This window comes from Lipotes vexillifer, unplaced genomic scaffold (genome assembly GCF_000442215.2).
Source record: "Lipotes vexillifer unplaced genomic scaffold, Lipotes_vexillifer_v1.1 scaffold447, whole genome shotgun sequence".
Classification (NCBI taxonomy): Eukaryota; Metazoa; Chordata; class Mammalia; order Artiodactyla; family Lipotidae; genus Lipotes; species Lipotes vexillifer.
The window spans coordinates 1,095,423-1,111,994 of NW_006786302.1; the positions used below are offsets into that span (position 1 = coordinate 1,095,423).

Genomic DNA, 16,572 nt, shown 5'->3' on the forward strand with positions numbered 1-16,572 from the left:
GCATGTGGGATCTTCCCAGACCGGGGCACGAACCCGTGTCCCCTGCATCAGCAGGCAGGCTCTCAACCACTGCGCCACCAGGGAAGCCCGCCATTATCTTATTTGTTAAGGATTTCTCATACTTGAGCAGGTTTTCACTTCCCTGAACGCGGTAAGAGAGCTCTAAAGACTGGACTTTGGTTAATGGAAAAAACAAGCCAGATGGAGGTGAGTGAGTAAAAGAGCAACATACAACTATTTCTTTACTAACCAATTACTAGGACACGTTCGCCTCCAAACTCGCTCAGCAGAACAGGCTCCGGGAGACGCTCAGTTGTTTTCCAAGGAGATGATTGTTTTAATAACCCAGAGACAAGCTACGTTACTCCCCCCTCCCGTTTACAATCACAGCCATCGGGGGCGACCCTCCGTCCAGCACATCCACGTGCACACAGCCCTCCCTGACCAGACTTCACCAAGATAAATAATGCTCTCGTCCGTTCTTGAATTACTCTGACCTCTCTGACAGATGCTGGCGTGCATCTCTGGAACATGCGTCCAAGGGAAGAAACATCCCAGGCAACGAAGGATCTCTTACAGACGCCACAGATACGCAGAGGGATTTCTACAGAAAGGCACGTTCATGCTCCTGGCAGGCAGCCCTCGGTCACTGCCTCTCCCCTACTGTGCACACAACCCAGCCCTGCCGGGGAACCTGCCTCCTGGCAGCACCCCTCTGCCACCCCTTAGCGTTGCCCCCACCCCTTAGCTCCGTCACATTTCGGGCATGTTTTCTCAGATGCGCATGACAAGCACTGAAACCCACCAGCTCCAGGCTTCTGCGGTGTCTTCCACGAGTTAACTGGACCCCCCCCCACCCCAACACAGCACCTGGTGCTGAGGTTTTCTTCTGTGGTTTCTCGCTCCGTGGAGCCTGGTCTGTGGATACGCTGTAGCGGCTAGAGCCAGGCAGGGTAGAAGTCGGCCAAGGAGTCGGTGAGCTTTCTTCCCGACTCTCAAAGCACCGTGTTCTACTCATCCATGGACCAGGTCAGTCCAACCTGACTTGAAAAGGCAGCTCTTGGGCAGAACGTGTTCGGGGGTGGGGTGTTGCAGGGCAAGCTCACAAGAGGCAGCTCTAGTTTCCATTCCAAAAGCAAACGAAACACCATGCCTTCATTCTCTGCAAATGGTCCGCTGGATTTCCCAAATCTCCCACAGTAGTTTTCTAATTATTTGTGTTTACTGGCCAACTTGTCTCCAAATATTAAAGACTGGCTCCTCAAAAATCATGCTATCAACCCACGGGGCTTTGCATTAAGAGTACCTATAGTGCTGGGAAAACTGGACAGCTGTATGTAAAAGAACGAAAATAGAACACTCCCTAACACCATACACAAAATAAACTCAAGATGGATTAAAGACCTAAATGTAAGACTGGCTGCTATACAACTCCTAGAGGAAAACAGAACACTTTTTGACATAAATCACAGCAACATCTTTTTGGATCTGCCTCCTAGAATAGCGGAAATAAAAACAGAAATAAACAAATGGGACCTAATTAAGCTTAAAAGCTTTTGCACAGCAAGGGAAACCATAAAGAAAATGAAAAGACAACCTACAGAATGGGAGGAAATATTTGCAAATAATGTGACCAACAAGGGATTAATCTCCAACATATAAAAACAGCTCATACAGCTCAATATCAAAAAAACAACCACCCAATCAAAAAGCGGGCAGAAGACCTAAATAGACATTTCTCCAAAGAAGACAAAGAGATGGCCAAAAGGTACATGAAATGATACTCAACACTGCTACTTATTAGAGAAATGCAAATCAAAACTACAATGAGGTACCACCCCACACCGGTCAGAATGGCCATCATCAAAAAGTCTACAGATAATAAATGCTGGAGAGGGTGTGGAGAAAAGGGAACCCTCCTACACCACTGGTGGGAAGGCAAATTGGTGCAGCCACTATGGAGAACAGTATGAAGCTTCCTTAAAAAACTAAAATAGAGCTACCATATGATCCAGCAATCCCACTCCTGGGCATATAATCCAGAGAAAACCGTAATTTGAAAAGATACGTGCACCCCAATGTTCACTGCAGCATTATTTGCAATAGCCAGGACATGGAAGCAACCTAAATATCCATCAACAGATGAATGGATAAAGAAGATGTGCTGTGTGTGTGTGTGTGTATACATACATACAATGGAATATTACTCAGTCATAAAAAAGACTAAAATAATGCCATTTCCAGTAACATGGATGGACCTAGACATTATCATGCTAAGTGAAGTAAGCCAGGCAAAGACAAATAGCATATGATGTTGCTTATATGCAGAATCTAAAAAAGATACAAATGAACATATATACCAAACAGAAATAGACCCACACACATAGAAAACAAACTCATGGTTACCAAAGGGGAAAGGACTGGGAGGGATAAATTAGGAGTTTGGGATTAACCGATACACACTACTATATATAAAATAGATAACCAACAAGGACCTACTGTATAGCACAGGGAACTATATGCATTATTTTTAAATAACCTATAATGGGAAAGAATCTGAAAAAGAATATACATGTATATACATACACATATGTGTATATATACATATATAACTGAATCACTGTGCTGTACACCTGAAACAACACTGTAAATCAACTCTACTCCAATTAAAAAATAAATAAAAAAGAGCACCTATAAAAAATAACTTTGCAAGAGAAATCCAAAATCGCCTACTCGCTCACTCTGAGTTTCCTACTTTAAACTGGGGACAGAAATACATCGGTAAGACCTATAAATGCAAAGACTTATTAGTATATAGAGTAACTTAGCTAGAATGACAATATTGCGCTCCAGCAAATGGTTAATGCATAAAATTATCTTTTAAAAACTGCACTAGTGGGGGCTTCCCTGGTGGCGCAGTGGCTGAGAGTCCGCCTGCCAATGCAGGGGACGCGGGTTCATGCCTGGGTCCGGGAGGATCCCACGTGCCGCGCAGCAGCTGGGCCCGTGAGCCATGGCTGCTGAGCCTGCGTGTCCAGAGCCTGGGCTCCGCAAAAACGGGAGAGGCCACAATAGTGAGAGGCCCGCGTACCGCAAAACAAACAAACAAAAAACTGCACTAGTAAGCTCAGAACAGAGGGTTCCTAAGCTTTTTAGTTGGATGGCGGTGGCGGCTCCAGTGAATAGCTGCAGACAGAAAGTCCTCCAGTATGGAAAGGGAGACCAGGCAAAACGTTTTTGGAGGGAAATGCTGTTGACTATGAAACTGACTAAAACTGTTATTTCATGAAGAGCATTGGAGGTGAAATAAGAAAACTGAAATATATTTATTCTTTTAGACCAATGCACTCCAGTAAGATTTACACGGTGGCTGCCTCAGAGAGCCTGTATTTCGGGGAAACAGATCTTCACTTCCAGAAGCTCCGACTGAGACCTTCTGCTACCAGTCTCTGCGTCATCAGCTATGCCTGCCAGACACTGCCAGGCAATTGGACCCAGACATCAGCAAACATACCCTGAGCTAGACAGGCTGGGCCACCACAATCAATAAGAAATGAGACCACATTGCAAGTCCCAAGGTGGATAAGTAAGAAGAAATCCACATATATGACATTTGTTCTGAGTAAATCCTAAGAGTTCTCATCAGAAGAAAAAAATTTTTTTTGATTTAATTTTGTATTTATATGAGGTGATGCATGTCTACTAAACTTACTGTGATAATCATTTAATGATATATGAAACTTTGGGGGCAAATAAGTGGGGTAGGCTCGGATATATGCCTCAACAAGGCACTGGTGTGGCTCCGAGGCTCCACCAGCTCATGATTTCTATGGAATCCAGCAACAGGGAAGACAGAATGGAGGAGATATGGGACTGATGGTGCTGGTCCCCTGACCTCCAAGAATGGGTGCTCCAGGCTGCTGGGAACAGGACTTCTAAAATGACAAATATGTCTGGAAGGCTGTGGTCCAAGGCCATTTTTGCTGACTATAAGCAGGGTCTATGGAACCAGAGGGAGCACACAGCTCTCCTGAAAATTGAAGGTGTATATGCTCGAGATGAAACTGATATCTAGGCAAGAGATGTGCTTATATGTACAAAGCAAAGAACAATACAGTAACTCCTGGTAGAAAACCTAAAACCAGAGTAATCTGGGGAAAGATAACTCACACTCATGGAAACAGTGGCATGGTTCGTGCCAAATTTGGAAGCAACCTTCCTGCTAATGCCACTGGACACAGAATCCGTGTGATGCTGTACCCTTCAAGGATTTAAACTTATTGAAAAGTAGATAAAACTGTGGATTTGTTCTCTTGTAAAAAAAGAAAAATGATATAATTCAGATCATTATGCTGTACACCTTATACAGTGCTGCATGTCAATTATATCTCATTAAAACTAAAATAAAAGTTACAAAAAGAAAGAAATCCACATCAAGATGAATCACTGCATGTGAAACTGCAGTGGTAACAAGAAAAACTTAAAAGGAACCAGAGGGAAAGTCAGATTACCAGCAAAGAACAACAATTAGGCTGACAGTTGCTACAACAGCAACAGGTAGCAAAAAATAATGGAATTGTATCTTTAGAAGTGCTGAGGAAAACAACTGTTAACCTAAAATTCTCTACCCAATTAAATTACCATTTGAGAGTATTTTTTAGATAGACAGGGGCCTCTGTGCAGAGATTACCTCCTACTTATGCTTACTGAAATAACCCTAAATGCATCCCAGCAAGAAGAAAAAGAACCTGGAAAGAAAATGGTAACCAAAGTTGGTAAATTTAGATGTAAAAGGTGAATCAGCATAAGTACCTACAATTAAAATAAAATGGAAGCTTAAAATGGGGTAGCAGGGATTTGACACTGAATTATTTTCAGCAAGTCACAGTGTCAGAAGGAGTTTGTGTCCTTCAGGAGAATGGTAAATACACTTTTAAGTATGTTTGTTAAAATTTGCAAAGAACAGAGATATAAATTTTAAACCAACAGAGAGAGAATTAAAAAAACAAGCCCTGTATTTTTGATGGAATGCAGGAAGGTTAAAAAAAAAGAAGAAAAAAAACATGGTGGCAGGAAAAGTAAATAACATAGCAGAACAAGTCCAACTCTAAGTGCAATCACAATAACTCTAAATGGAACAAACTCACTTATTAAGATAAACATGGATTACCTCTCACACACACTCAGCCTTAAACTGCTTAAAACATGACACAGAAAAGTTGAAAACAAAAAAGTAAAAAAATTATACCAGCGAACAATACTGCAAAGAAAGCCGATGTAGCAATATTGGTACAATGTGATACTGAGAGCAGCATCAGACACATTGGAATAAAAGGTGAATCAGCATAAGTAGCAAACACTTTCCCAAACCAAATTCACTTTATTCCGCTGAAATGGCCCCAAAAGCAAGAGACAAGCCGACCCACTGGTCAGATGGGCCCACTGATGGGACACATCATGGCCTTGAGTGAGTTTGATCATTATAAAAGAGTCATTATTTTAATTACAGAAATGAGACTTTGGGGGAGTTAAAAGTGAACAGAAGGCTATGTATTATTCAAGAGTGACCATAGAAATTATAGATCTAGATTTCATTCAAGAAGCAAGGAAGGACTAGACCCGTAAGATAAATTAGAATTAGGCAACTGTGGGGAGAAATCAACTATTTTATGGTTTCCCTACTGATTCCCATTTGTTTAATGTTAAAGTCATATTTGTATATACATTAAATTCAAGAGTGTCCTTTTATTCCCTTTTTAAAAATTAAGAAGAAAATTTTTGGCCTCGCCAGGCGGCATGTGGGACCTTAGTTCCCCAGCCAGGGATCAAACCCGCACCCCTTGTAGTGAAAGCATGCTGGACCACCAGGGAAGTCCCAAGAGTGTCCTTTTACTGACAATGTGTTCAGTCGAATGAAACAAAGTCCCAGTGCTCGGGTGGGTGGTTTCAAAGTCCCCATGAGAGGCTCAGAGGCTACCAGGAGGACAGGAGAGACTGACCACACAGCCACCCTGCCCCCTAATGCGGGTTCCTGTCCCGCTGTCACCTGGAGAACCAGAGTCACACACAAACAACACAATCCACAACAGCTAAAAGTGTGCACGCTGCAGATGAGCAAAAGAGGGAAAGGATAGAAGAGAAAAAAGACAACTAAAGGGGCAGAGAGGAGCAGAGCAAATTTGACGAGTGGCAGGTTCCAACGAACCTGAGAGAGATGAAGTCCACTGTCACGAGCAGGCTGGAATCCAGCCTCTGATGTGCTTTAGGAAAACTATAATTAACGGCCAGGAAGCCCCATGGTCATGGCCCTTTATGACTGCCATGGTCATAAACACACAACTCGAGGCTGGGCAACAACTCACGCCCGAGGGCAGTTACACGCTGCCGCCCGTCGTCTGGGCCTCTGCTTCGATGGAAAGAGGTCACTCCAAGGCCTCCTCTTCCCCAAACGCCCGTCCTACAAACTCTTATTTTACCCTTCGTTAATCTCACCAACCCACAGCTCCACTCCTAGGTGGGAACTATTTAGCTACAATTACAGAGATGCTCCAGACACAACATCCTCCCAGGGCAGTGACGGCAGCTGATCTAAAAGCACCGGGAAGTTTTACAAAATACAGATGCCTGAGAAACAGAACAAAACCAACGCCTCCGATGCCTGGGTCCCACCCGCCCCCCTCCGATGTTCTGACGCAACTGGCCAGGGGGTAGCCTGGCATCTGGGTTTGTAACCTCCCCAGGGATTCTTCTATCAGGCAGCTGGGGTGAATGTCACAGGGCTCAAGGGCTCGTCCTCGGCACGGGTTTACAAGACCCCTTTCACCTCCTAATAAAAGCCGAGGAGCAGGGAGCACCTTATTCCCTGCTCTGAGCACTGCTGGTTTCTAATCCTCCTGCAAAGACAGACCCAAACGTCTACCCTCCCACCTTCCCATTTCAAAGGTCACCTCTGAAGATGTTTGTCAAGAGGCTGAGAGCAAAGGCGAATGAGCAGTGTCTGCTTTCTGCACATCTTGTCACCAGCCTGCCCCCGGGAAAATCTAATAATTAGCCGAGCTCAGACGTCACTGGGGAGGCTTGGCGCGCGCGTACAGGGGAGGAGGGAAACGAGAAGGCTTCTGAAGGTACCAGAACAGCCTATGCAGCCCCTCACAATCATGTCAAACCATCCCTCCCACGACAGGAAGAACACGACTCCGCTGTCAAGGCCAGGGGCACGTGGACAGCACCACACGCCCATCTGGTTGCAGGGATGCTTCCCTCGAAGCTCCAGGGGAGCTGGGGGGAGAGATGTCCGGCCAGCCTGTGCACGTGGTCTCTCTCTTCCAGCCGGTGGTGCTCAACTGGGGGTAACTTGGGGCCCCTCCCTCCCCAGGGACACTTGGCTTTGCCCATAGACACTGGCACAAATGGAGGGTTGTTACTGGCAGCCAGTGGGTGGAGGCCAGAGATGCTGTTACGCATCCTACAGGGCACAGAGTGGCCTCCCGCGGCAAAGAGTTATCCAGCCCAAAACACCCGCAGAGCTGAGGCTGAGAAACCATCTGTGAGCGATGGCTCAGCAGCGATCTGTCGTGCAATCCCAATGCCCAATGTTATACGACAATGTGAGGGTTATGCGACACCTGGGCCCCATCACTTAGTGACCCTGTGAGTTACCTGGTTTAAAAATAAACCCAAACCCAAAGCCTACACAAGAGAACCCTTGGAAACAACAAGAAACTCCCAGCGACACTTCAAAGTTGAAAAGGAAGCGAGCGGCCCAACCATGGACTCTGTTGGCCAGAAGGAAAGCATCTCATTTCATCCAGAGAAGTTCCTACGACTCCTCCGGGAGAAGCGTGTAAAGCTCTCGATCATTAAGAGTGTTTTAAACACATGCATTAGACCCAGTCAGACAGGCACTTGTTGCATAAAATTACATCATCTTTAAACTGTCCTATTTGCTAGGAGCCACAAAAATAATGGAGGATTTTTCAGAAGTGACTTTGTTTCACTCATGAAAAACATTATTGCTAATCCCCGTGAATAAGCACAGATGATGGAACATCCACAAGCCTCTTCGCAGCCCCCTCCCCCCCTCCCAGCGCCTTGACCAATAGTCCTGGGGCGGGGGGTATGGAAACGGTATCCGGTGCCGCAACGTCCCACCCCTGGTTTCCCCCAAACAGCCCCCTCCGGCTCCCAGCCCTGCTCAGACTATGGTGAGACCTCCAGCCGGAAGAGGGGAAGCCGCGTGAGATGGGAAAACAACCAACAAGAGGCTACTCCAACTGTTCAGGGTTAAATCATCCACACAAGTATGGGCTTGGTGAGTAAATACAGCTTTGTCTGGGCTCCCAGCGTCCAAAGATGAAGAACATCTATGCTCAAACACCAACCATCTGATGAATGCTTCTGTGTTTTGGACATTCCCTTGTCCCAGTCAACCTGCTGTGGGTCACAAAAAAGAACATCTGTGATGCTGGGGGACAAATGAGAACCAAGCCTCTCACACAAGCCTTCTCTCAGCACAGGAACTGACCAGCCCAAGGCAAAGCACCCTGGAGGCTCAAGGTCTCTCTCTCATTTCTCCCAGGCTCATCCTTATGTCAGGGATTCAAACGCTGGCAATCAACTGCTCAACAGCAAGACGTTCTGCACAGATGCATAACTATATATATAGCTTGGCGTCTTTTCAATGCTGAATAATTTCTGACGACTGAAGGGGAAAAATGAAAACAGCTTCTTTGGCCCATGATCATACCACTCAATGTCTGATGGTTCTCACGTGAGTCAGAGAAATGCCAAGAAAGTGTAGTCGGGAAACAGTCATACCAGGCAGCATCTTCTAAGCATTTCTATTTCTCTGACTCTTGATTCTGCATTTGAGGATAAAAGTTATCCAAATCATATGACGTCACTAACACCACATACAGTGCATAAATTTGACAGACCACCCCCCCAGCATCACATGTAAATTTTGAAGAGAAGTGTTATTTATTCCCGCATTACAAACTGGATGCGGTTAACCGTCTAGCCGAGTTTAAATTATCCAGAAATATGTGCTATGGCTACATATATATATATTTTTTGGCTGTGCCGTGCAGCATGCGGGATCTTAGCTCCCCGACCAGGGTGTGGAGCCTGTGCCCCCTGCAGTGGAAGCGCAGTCTTAGCCACTGGACCGCCAGGGAAGTCCCTCCGGCTACATTTTAATTATTTTTTAGGAAAAGCCACATGAACAGTGCCTGTGTCACTGAAATTCACAAGCTCCTTACTTTAACAGCAGATGACAGGCTGACAGCCGCCCTCCACAGTATAAAAGATTCCCACGTGCCAGGACAGACCATGCTGAGGGCAGAGGAAGGCCTGGGTCTTACATCTCTGGGGGGAGTGAGTGTGGCCTGAAGCTGATGGTTGCTCACACAGCATCACTGCTTCTGCCTGAAAGGCCACCTGGGCACCCACAGGGATACAGGAAACAGGCAGAGAGGAGGCTGCCCGCTCACAGGGACAACCGGGTGTGGCACGACCCCAGCGAGGGCCCCCCTGAACCTCAGAGCTAACAAAACAGGGCGATCTGATGGCCCTCAGTTGTCATCAAAATATTAATACTTGACCTCACCTGGAATCTCAGGTCTGTATGAACTGTCCTGAGGCGATCACTTACAGAGTCAGAAATTCCCCGCCAAGAGATTTTAAGAGAATGTTATAGCTCTTTCTCAAGATAAAGACGACAAAACCTTCACTCATTCAACAAATATTTACTGAATGCTTGACAAGGGCAAGGACATGCAGACACACATAAATACCCGATAAGTCAGAGATGTGAGATCCAAAATGCCACTGAGGGATCCCGTGAGACCCTCAAACTGCAGGCTGGAGTAGACACCTACCAAGGAAGCACTTTCGAGATTTATACAGCTGAGTAATCGAAGCTGAGTGGGCAGAGATCAACAGAGCAGAACTGCCCCCAGAAATAGACCTACACACATACGTCCCCTGATTTCTGACAAAGGTACTCAATGGAGCAAAGACAGCCTTTTCAAGAAATGGTGCCAGAACTGGAGGCCCATAGGCAAAAAATGAACCTTGATCCGAGTCTCACACCTTATACAAAAATGAACTCAAAATGGACACCATGGATTGAAATGTAAAACGTAAAACTGTAAAACTTAACCCCACCCCCCAAAAAACACAGCAGAAAATATTCAGAATCTAGGTCTAGGCAGAGCTCTGAGAATTGATACCATAAAAGGAAATATTTATAAATTGAACTTCATCAAAATTAAACATTTGCCCTGGGGAAGACCCTGCTGAAAGGATGGAAGACAAACCGCAGAGTGGGAGAAAATACTTGTAAACCATTTATCTGACCAAGTATCTAGAACTCCCAAAACTCAGCAGTTAAAAAAAAAACACACACACAACAGTAAAATAAGCAATCTAATTAGAAAATGGGCAAAAGACATGAAGATGCCAAAGAGGACATACAGGTGGCAAATATAGGCTGAAAAGTTATCCAACATCATTAGCCATTAGGGAAATGCACATTAAAATGACAAAGAGATATCACCTATCAGAATGGCCAAAATGAAGGGACAACAGCAAATGCCAGTGAGGACGCAGAGCAATGGAGCACTTGTGCATGCCTGGTGAGAACATTAACTGGTGCAGCCACTCTGGAAAATAGTTGGGCACTTCCTTGAAAAAAAAAAAAAAAAAAGAAAAAGAAAAAAGAAATATGCAACTACTGTGTGACCCAGGAACTGAGCATTTATCCCAGAGAAATGAAGGCTGATGTTCCCACAAAAACCTGCACACAGACGTTCACGGCAACTTTATTCATAACAGCCCTAACCTAGAAACGACCCAGATGTCCTTCAACCAGACTGGTTAAGCCCCCTGTGGTGCATGGTCACCGTGGACCACTCCTCAGCTATAAAAAGGTGCTGGACTTCCCTGGTAGAGCAGTGCTTAAGAATCCGCCTGCCAACGCAGGGGACACAGGTTTAAGCCCTGGTCCGGGAAGATCCCACATGCCGCGGAGCAACTAAGCCTGTGCGCCACAACTACCAAGCCTGCGAGCCACAACTACTGAACCCGCGTGCTGCAACTACTGAAGCCCCCACGCCTAGGGTCTGTGCTCCGCAACAAGAGAAGCCACCACAATGAGAAGCCCGCGCACCGCAACAAAGAGTAGCCCTCGCTTGTCGCAACTAGAGAAAGCCCACACGCAGCAACAAAGACCCAATGCAACCAAAAATAATTTTTTTTAAAAAGGGGACTTCCCTGGTGGCACAGTGGTTAAGAATCCGCCTGCCAACGCAGGGGACACGGGTTTGAGCCCTGGTCCGGGAGGATCCCACATGCCGCGGAGCAACTAAGCCTGTGCACCACAACTGCTGAGCCTGCGCACCTAGAGCCTGTGCTCCACAACAAAAGCAGCCACCGCAGTGAGAAGCCCACGCACCGCAATGAAGACTAGACCCTGCTCACCACAACTAAAGCCCGCACACAGCAATAAAGACCCGACGCAGTGAAAAGTAAATTTAAAAAGTTTAGTTAAAAACAAAAGCACAGACCACAGATGTGTCCACAACCTGGGCAAATCTCCAGAGAATGCTGCTGAGTGAAAAAAGCCAGTCCCCAAAGCTTACATTGTGACTCCATTTGTCATATTCTTGAAATGACACAATTATAGAAACAGAGACCATAGCAGTGGGTGCCAGGGGTGCAGGATGGGAGCTGGGACAGGAGGGAAGCGGGTGCGGCCATAAAAGATCAACGTGAGGGATTCCTGTGGTGATGGGACCGTTCTGTAGCTTGACTGAACCAATGTGATATCCTAGTTGTGAGATCATACCAGAGTTTTACGTTACCTAATAAAACTTGGGGAAGCGACTTCCTTGGCGGTCCAGTGGTTAAGACTCTGCGCTTCGCATGAGTTCGATCATGCAAAGGGGGCACAGGTTCGATCCCTGCTTAGGGAACTAAGATCCTGCAGGCCCTGCAGTGTGGCCAAAAAACCAAAACAAAAACGGGGGAAACGGTAAAGGGTACATGGGACCTTTCTGTATTATTTCTTACAACTGCATGAGAATCTGCAAGGGCCTTATGAAAGAGTTCAGAAAAAGAGTGCTGGGGAAGGCTTCAAGAAGGAGGTGTCATTTCTGGGGGAATCTTAAAGGATGGGCTGCATATCACTAGGTAGAGGTGGGACTCCAGGTACAGTCTGGGGGGAGCAGGGGTGAGGTGGGCTGAGAGGGCCTGTGCTCACTCTGAGGGTGAATTCTGCCCTCCTTCCTATAATTTTCTCAGTAGAGATGAAAGCAATAGCTTAATGAACACTTCCAAAGTAGAAATTAATTTTATAGAGCAGCATTAGTGGGTCAGAGCAAGCGGCAGATGCCCTTCCTCCTGGACCCACTCCTCCTCCGGCAGCTTCCACAATGGCCCCCCGTCCAGGCGGCTGCACAGAGCTCCCGTCCACCCCTCCGGTGCCCACCTGCTCACCGGCCTCCTCCTTCCAAGTTCACAGCAAAGGAGGAGGTGGGGCTTGAGCCAAGGTCTGGAGAACAGAGGAGAGGGGAGGGTGGCTGGGTCAGAGGCGTGGGTAAGTCCTAGCCTGGCCAGGACCCGCGGTGAGGGGGCCGCCCGGCCTTCACTAGCCTCGTTGAAAACCTTGATATGATTCCACCTTGACTTCCCCAAGATATGGCTCCAGGGCCGGGTTCTGGGCACTAGCACAGGCCTCGACAGGCTCTCGCCCACCCCTTCCAACAACAGTGAATCAGCCATTAGTGCTATTTATGGTTGTTTAACTGCACACACACCCCCTTTCTTCCCAGACAGCAAGACTGTGCCAGTTACAGCTAAAACATTTTATTTTATTTTTTTTTGGCTGTGTTGGGTCTTTGTAGCCGCGCGCGGGCTTTGTCTAGTTGTGGCGAGCGGGGGCTGCTCTTCGTTGCAGTGCGTGGGCTTCTTGTGGTGGCTTCTCCTGTTGCAGAGCACGGGCTATAGGCACGTGGGCTCAGTAGTTGTGGCTCGCGGGCTCTAGAACACAGGCTCAGTGGTTGTGGCGCACAGGCTTAGTTGCTCCACGGCATGTGGGATCTTCCCGGACGAGGGATCGAACCCGTGTCCCCTGCACTGGCCGTTGGATTCTTAACCACTGCGCCACCAGGAAAGCCCCATGGCTGAAGCATTTAAAGCTGTTCCTGCCAAGGCCTCCTGGGCTTCCTGTCCTGTTCCTCACCCTCCAGGCCCCTGAGCTCTGCATCTCCCGGCCTTGGGGGTCATTCCCTTGGTTGATGGGGCTCCAGTCCAATTGTACCCCTGCCCTCGGGGCGTGGGCAGGACACACAAAGGCCATTTCCCTCCAGATCCCTGTGTTGACGCTGCATGCACATGCACATAACACGAATATGCACACGCACACACACACCCCAGACTCATGTTTCAGCGTTTGGGAAAAGGACTTAACCAGACACCTCCAGTTCTTCCTGCTTCCACTCTATCCCATGTCACCTCGTTATTAAGTTAGCAGGCACATAACTGAGACCACTCAGGACACCGGGGATGGCTCTCCCCATCCTGCTCTCTAGCTTGCCACCCTCCCTCCAAACTCAGTTCATCAAAGTAGAGCAGGTGCTGCATGTTCCCTGAGGCGCCCAGAGCCCGCCAGGCTCCCACATAGGACGGCTGCCTCGTCCACCTGGCCTGCCCGTCCTTCTGTCCACTGCTGACTGGCCAGGGCCGAGGCCTGAGTGACTCCGCGGCGGCCGATGACAACCTGTGATCAGGGTCCGGGAGGCGCCCAGGCACGAGGACCCTGCCCATACATGCTTCACACCAACTCACCCATACACATCTTTTTCTTACAAGGGGGACCACAAACTCTGAAATCACAGACAGTGCTATTAAAGTGTAGCATGACAGCAATAAAACCCTTTACTATGTTTGTACACCTTTGTTTCCAGACATTATGGACACCTGATAGCTTGAATATAATGACACACAGAAAAAAGTCCTCACCCACTGGGTGAGAAAAAAGTAGAAAGACTGTCTTAATCCATTCAGGCTGCTCTGACAAAATACCAGAGACTGGGAGGCTTAAAAAACAGACATCACCTTTTCCGACGGTGATGACCTCCCCACGAGAACATGCCTCTCGCAAAGGATCTCCTTCATCCCTCTCCAGAAGAGAAGAGGAAACACAAGAAGAAGCACAAGAAGAAGCACCCCAATTCCTATCTCATGGATGTGAAATGCCCAGGATGCTATAAAATCACCACCGTCTTTAGCCATGCACCAACAGTAGTTTCGTGTGTTGGCTGCTCTACTGTCCTCTGCCAGCCTATAGGAGGAAAAGCAAGGCTTACAGAAGGGTGCTCTTTCAGACGGAAGCAGCACTAAAAGCCCCTGGAATCAAGATGAATGGGAAACCATCCCAATAAACACATTATGGATAAAAAAAAAAAAAGAACAGACATCATTTCCCACAGTCCTAGAGGCTGAGAAATCTAAGATCAAGATGCTGGCAGATTCCTTGTCTGGTGAGGACCCGCTTCCTGGTTCATAGACGGCCAGGTCCCAGTGTGTCCTCACATGATGGATGGTATGAGGGTGCTTGTATGGGGTCCCTCTTAGGGGGACACTCATCCTTATGAAGTGGGAGAGGCTCCGCCTTCATGACCTAATCACCTCCCCCAGGCTCCACCTCCTCATAGCATCTAATTGGGGATTAGGTTTTAACATGAACCTGGAGGCAACACAGCCGTTCAGGCCACAGCAGCCACCCCAAGAGAAGACAGTGAGGAGGAGGCACAACGTGGAGAAGCCATGAAAAGGAAAGGCTCTGAGGTCATCGGGGGTCGGGGAGGCACAGAAAGAGGCAGGGATGAAGTGCTGGGTCAGGAGACAGAGGACACACGGGGTTACTCTGGGGCCCAAGAAGGGTCACATCCTGTTTTGGCAAAGCAGCACAGGGAGCTACCGTGAGCCCCGCCCCCAGTAAACAGCTAGGAATGCTAGAGAAAATGTAACAAGCAAAAAATTATACACAGCTGAACTCACACACACAAAGAAAGAAAATTCCCCAGTGTCCGCAGTGCCTAAGGGATTGGAAACCAGAGCCAGGAGCACAAGGGTTATGTGTTAAGGGGGGCAGGAGGGGATGGTGGGAGTTACCAGAAATAGGCCAGGGGTGTGAGAAGAGGCTTCGATCAATGCACCAAGGCAACCCATTGCAGAGATGCACCCCCACCGAAAGTAAACTAAAAATCACTCGAGGAGGGAAGAGTAAGCTTCTGCTCAGGACACTGGGTGGTGGAAAAAAAATCTCCTTTGAAATATGAAAACACCCTAGGCCTACGCAAGTTCAATGTCCAACTGACACCCATTTGGTACGCAACTCCACAAGCCAAAAATTAAGGACTGTATTTGGACCAATGATACCACCAAGGCCTCCAGAAAAGACCAACACAAAAGCTCCCTAGGAGGACATTTCGACAAACTTCATGGAATTCCTAAGAAGGACTTGTAATAAAATCCACACTGTAAGAGTCACCAGATCAGACAAACTGAAGGCTTAGTAACTCCAAGAACTCAACAGAACTGAAAAAGACTGACTTTAAAATGTTTAAAGATTTAAAGCAAGAACTATGAGATGATGAAGAAAGAAGCAACTATGAAAAAGAACAAGCAACGTTTTAAAACTTCTAGAAATGAAAAGTTAGTGGATGAATAAAACTGTAAAGAAGAGAATTAGTAACTTGGACAAGAAATTATCCAGAATGTAGCACAGAGAGATAAAAAATATCTTAAAAAAAAAAAAGAACAGGTAAGTGAGATGGCAGATGGAATAAGAATGGCCCACATAAGGCCCACATAAGACTAACAGGAATTCTAGAAGAAATACAGAGGATGGGGAAGAAACATGATTCAAAGAGACAGTTTCACTACAGAAGACTATTCAAAGAGTGAGAATTTTTCAGAGTTTATGAAAGACAAAAACTCAGATTGGCAATGAGTGTTGAGCAAAATAAAAATAAATCTAGATACATTTGATTCAAACTACAGAATACCAAACACGCAGAGAAAAGCATAAAAGTAACCAGGAAGTAAAGACAGATTATCTACAAAAATGAGAATTCTCTAACAGCAGACCTCTTGATAAGCAAAATAGGGCCAAAAGATAATAAAAATACTATCTTCAAAGTGTTAGAATTCTATGCCCAACTAAATATCTTTCAAGACTGAGTATGAAATAAAAGTATTTTAGACAATCATTTACTGAAATAAACCACTAAAAGATGTATTACTAGATCAGCGAGAAGGAAACTGAACTCAGAAGGAAGGCGCAACACTCAAGGAGCAATGATAACAGACTGGAAAATGTGCAAATGAATCTAAATAAGAATCAGCTATGAAATTAGTCAGCTTAGGTGGGGAGATGATTTTAAAAAGACAAAAACTGAAATACTGGGTAACAATAGTATGAAAGGAGTTGGAGTTGAAGCTTTCTAAGATGCCTGTATTATTCAGGAAAAGAATATAGACAGTGATTAGTTTTAGACATTGAGA

General features: G+C 46.5%; 1 protein-coding gene and 2 pseudogenes across 1 annotated transcript in view; 2 read left to right on the forward strand and 1 right to left on the reverse strand.

Annotated features, from left to right (window-relative positions):
- The window catches only part of LOC103078851 (protein SOGA2), a 111,367-nt gene that overhangs the window by 84,624 nt on the left and 10,171 nt on the right, over positions 1-16,572 (reverse strand).
- On the forward strand, positions 3,950-4,275 carry LOC103078563 (60S ribosomal protein L35a pseudogene; annotated as a pseudogene).
- On the forward strand, positions 14,152-14,403 carry LOC103078280 (40S ribosomal protein S27 pseudogene; annotated as a pseudogene).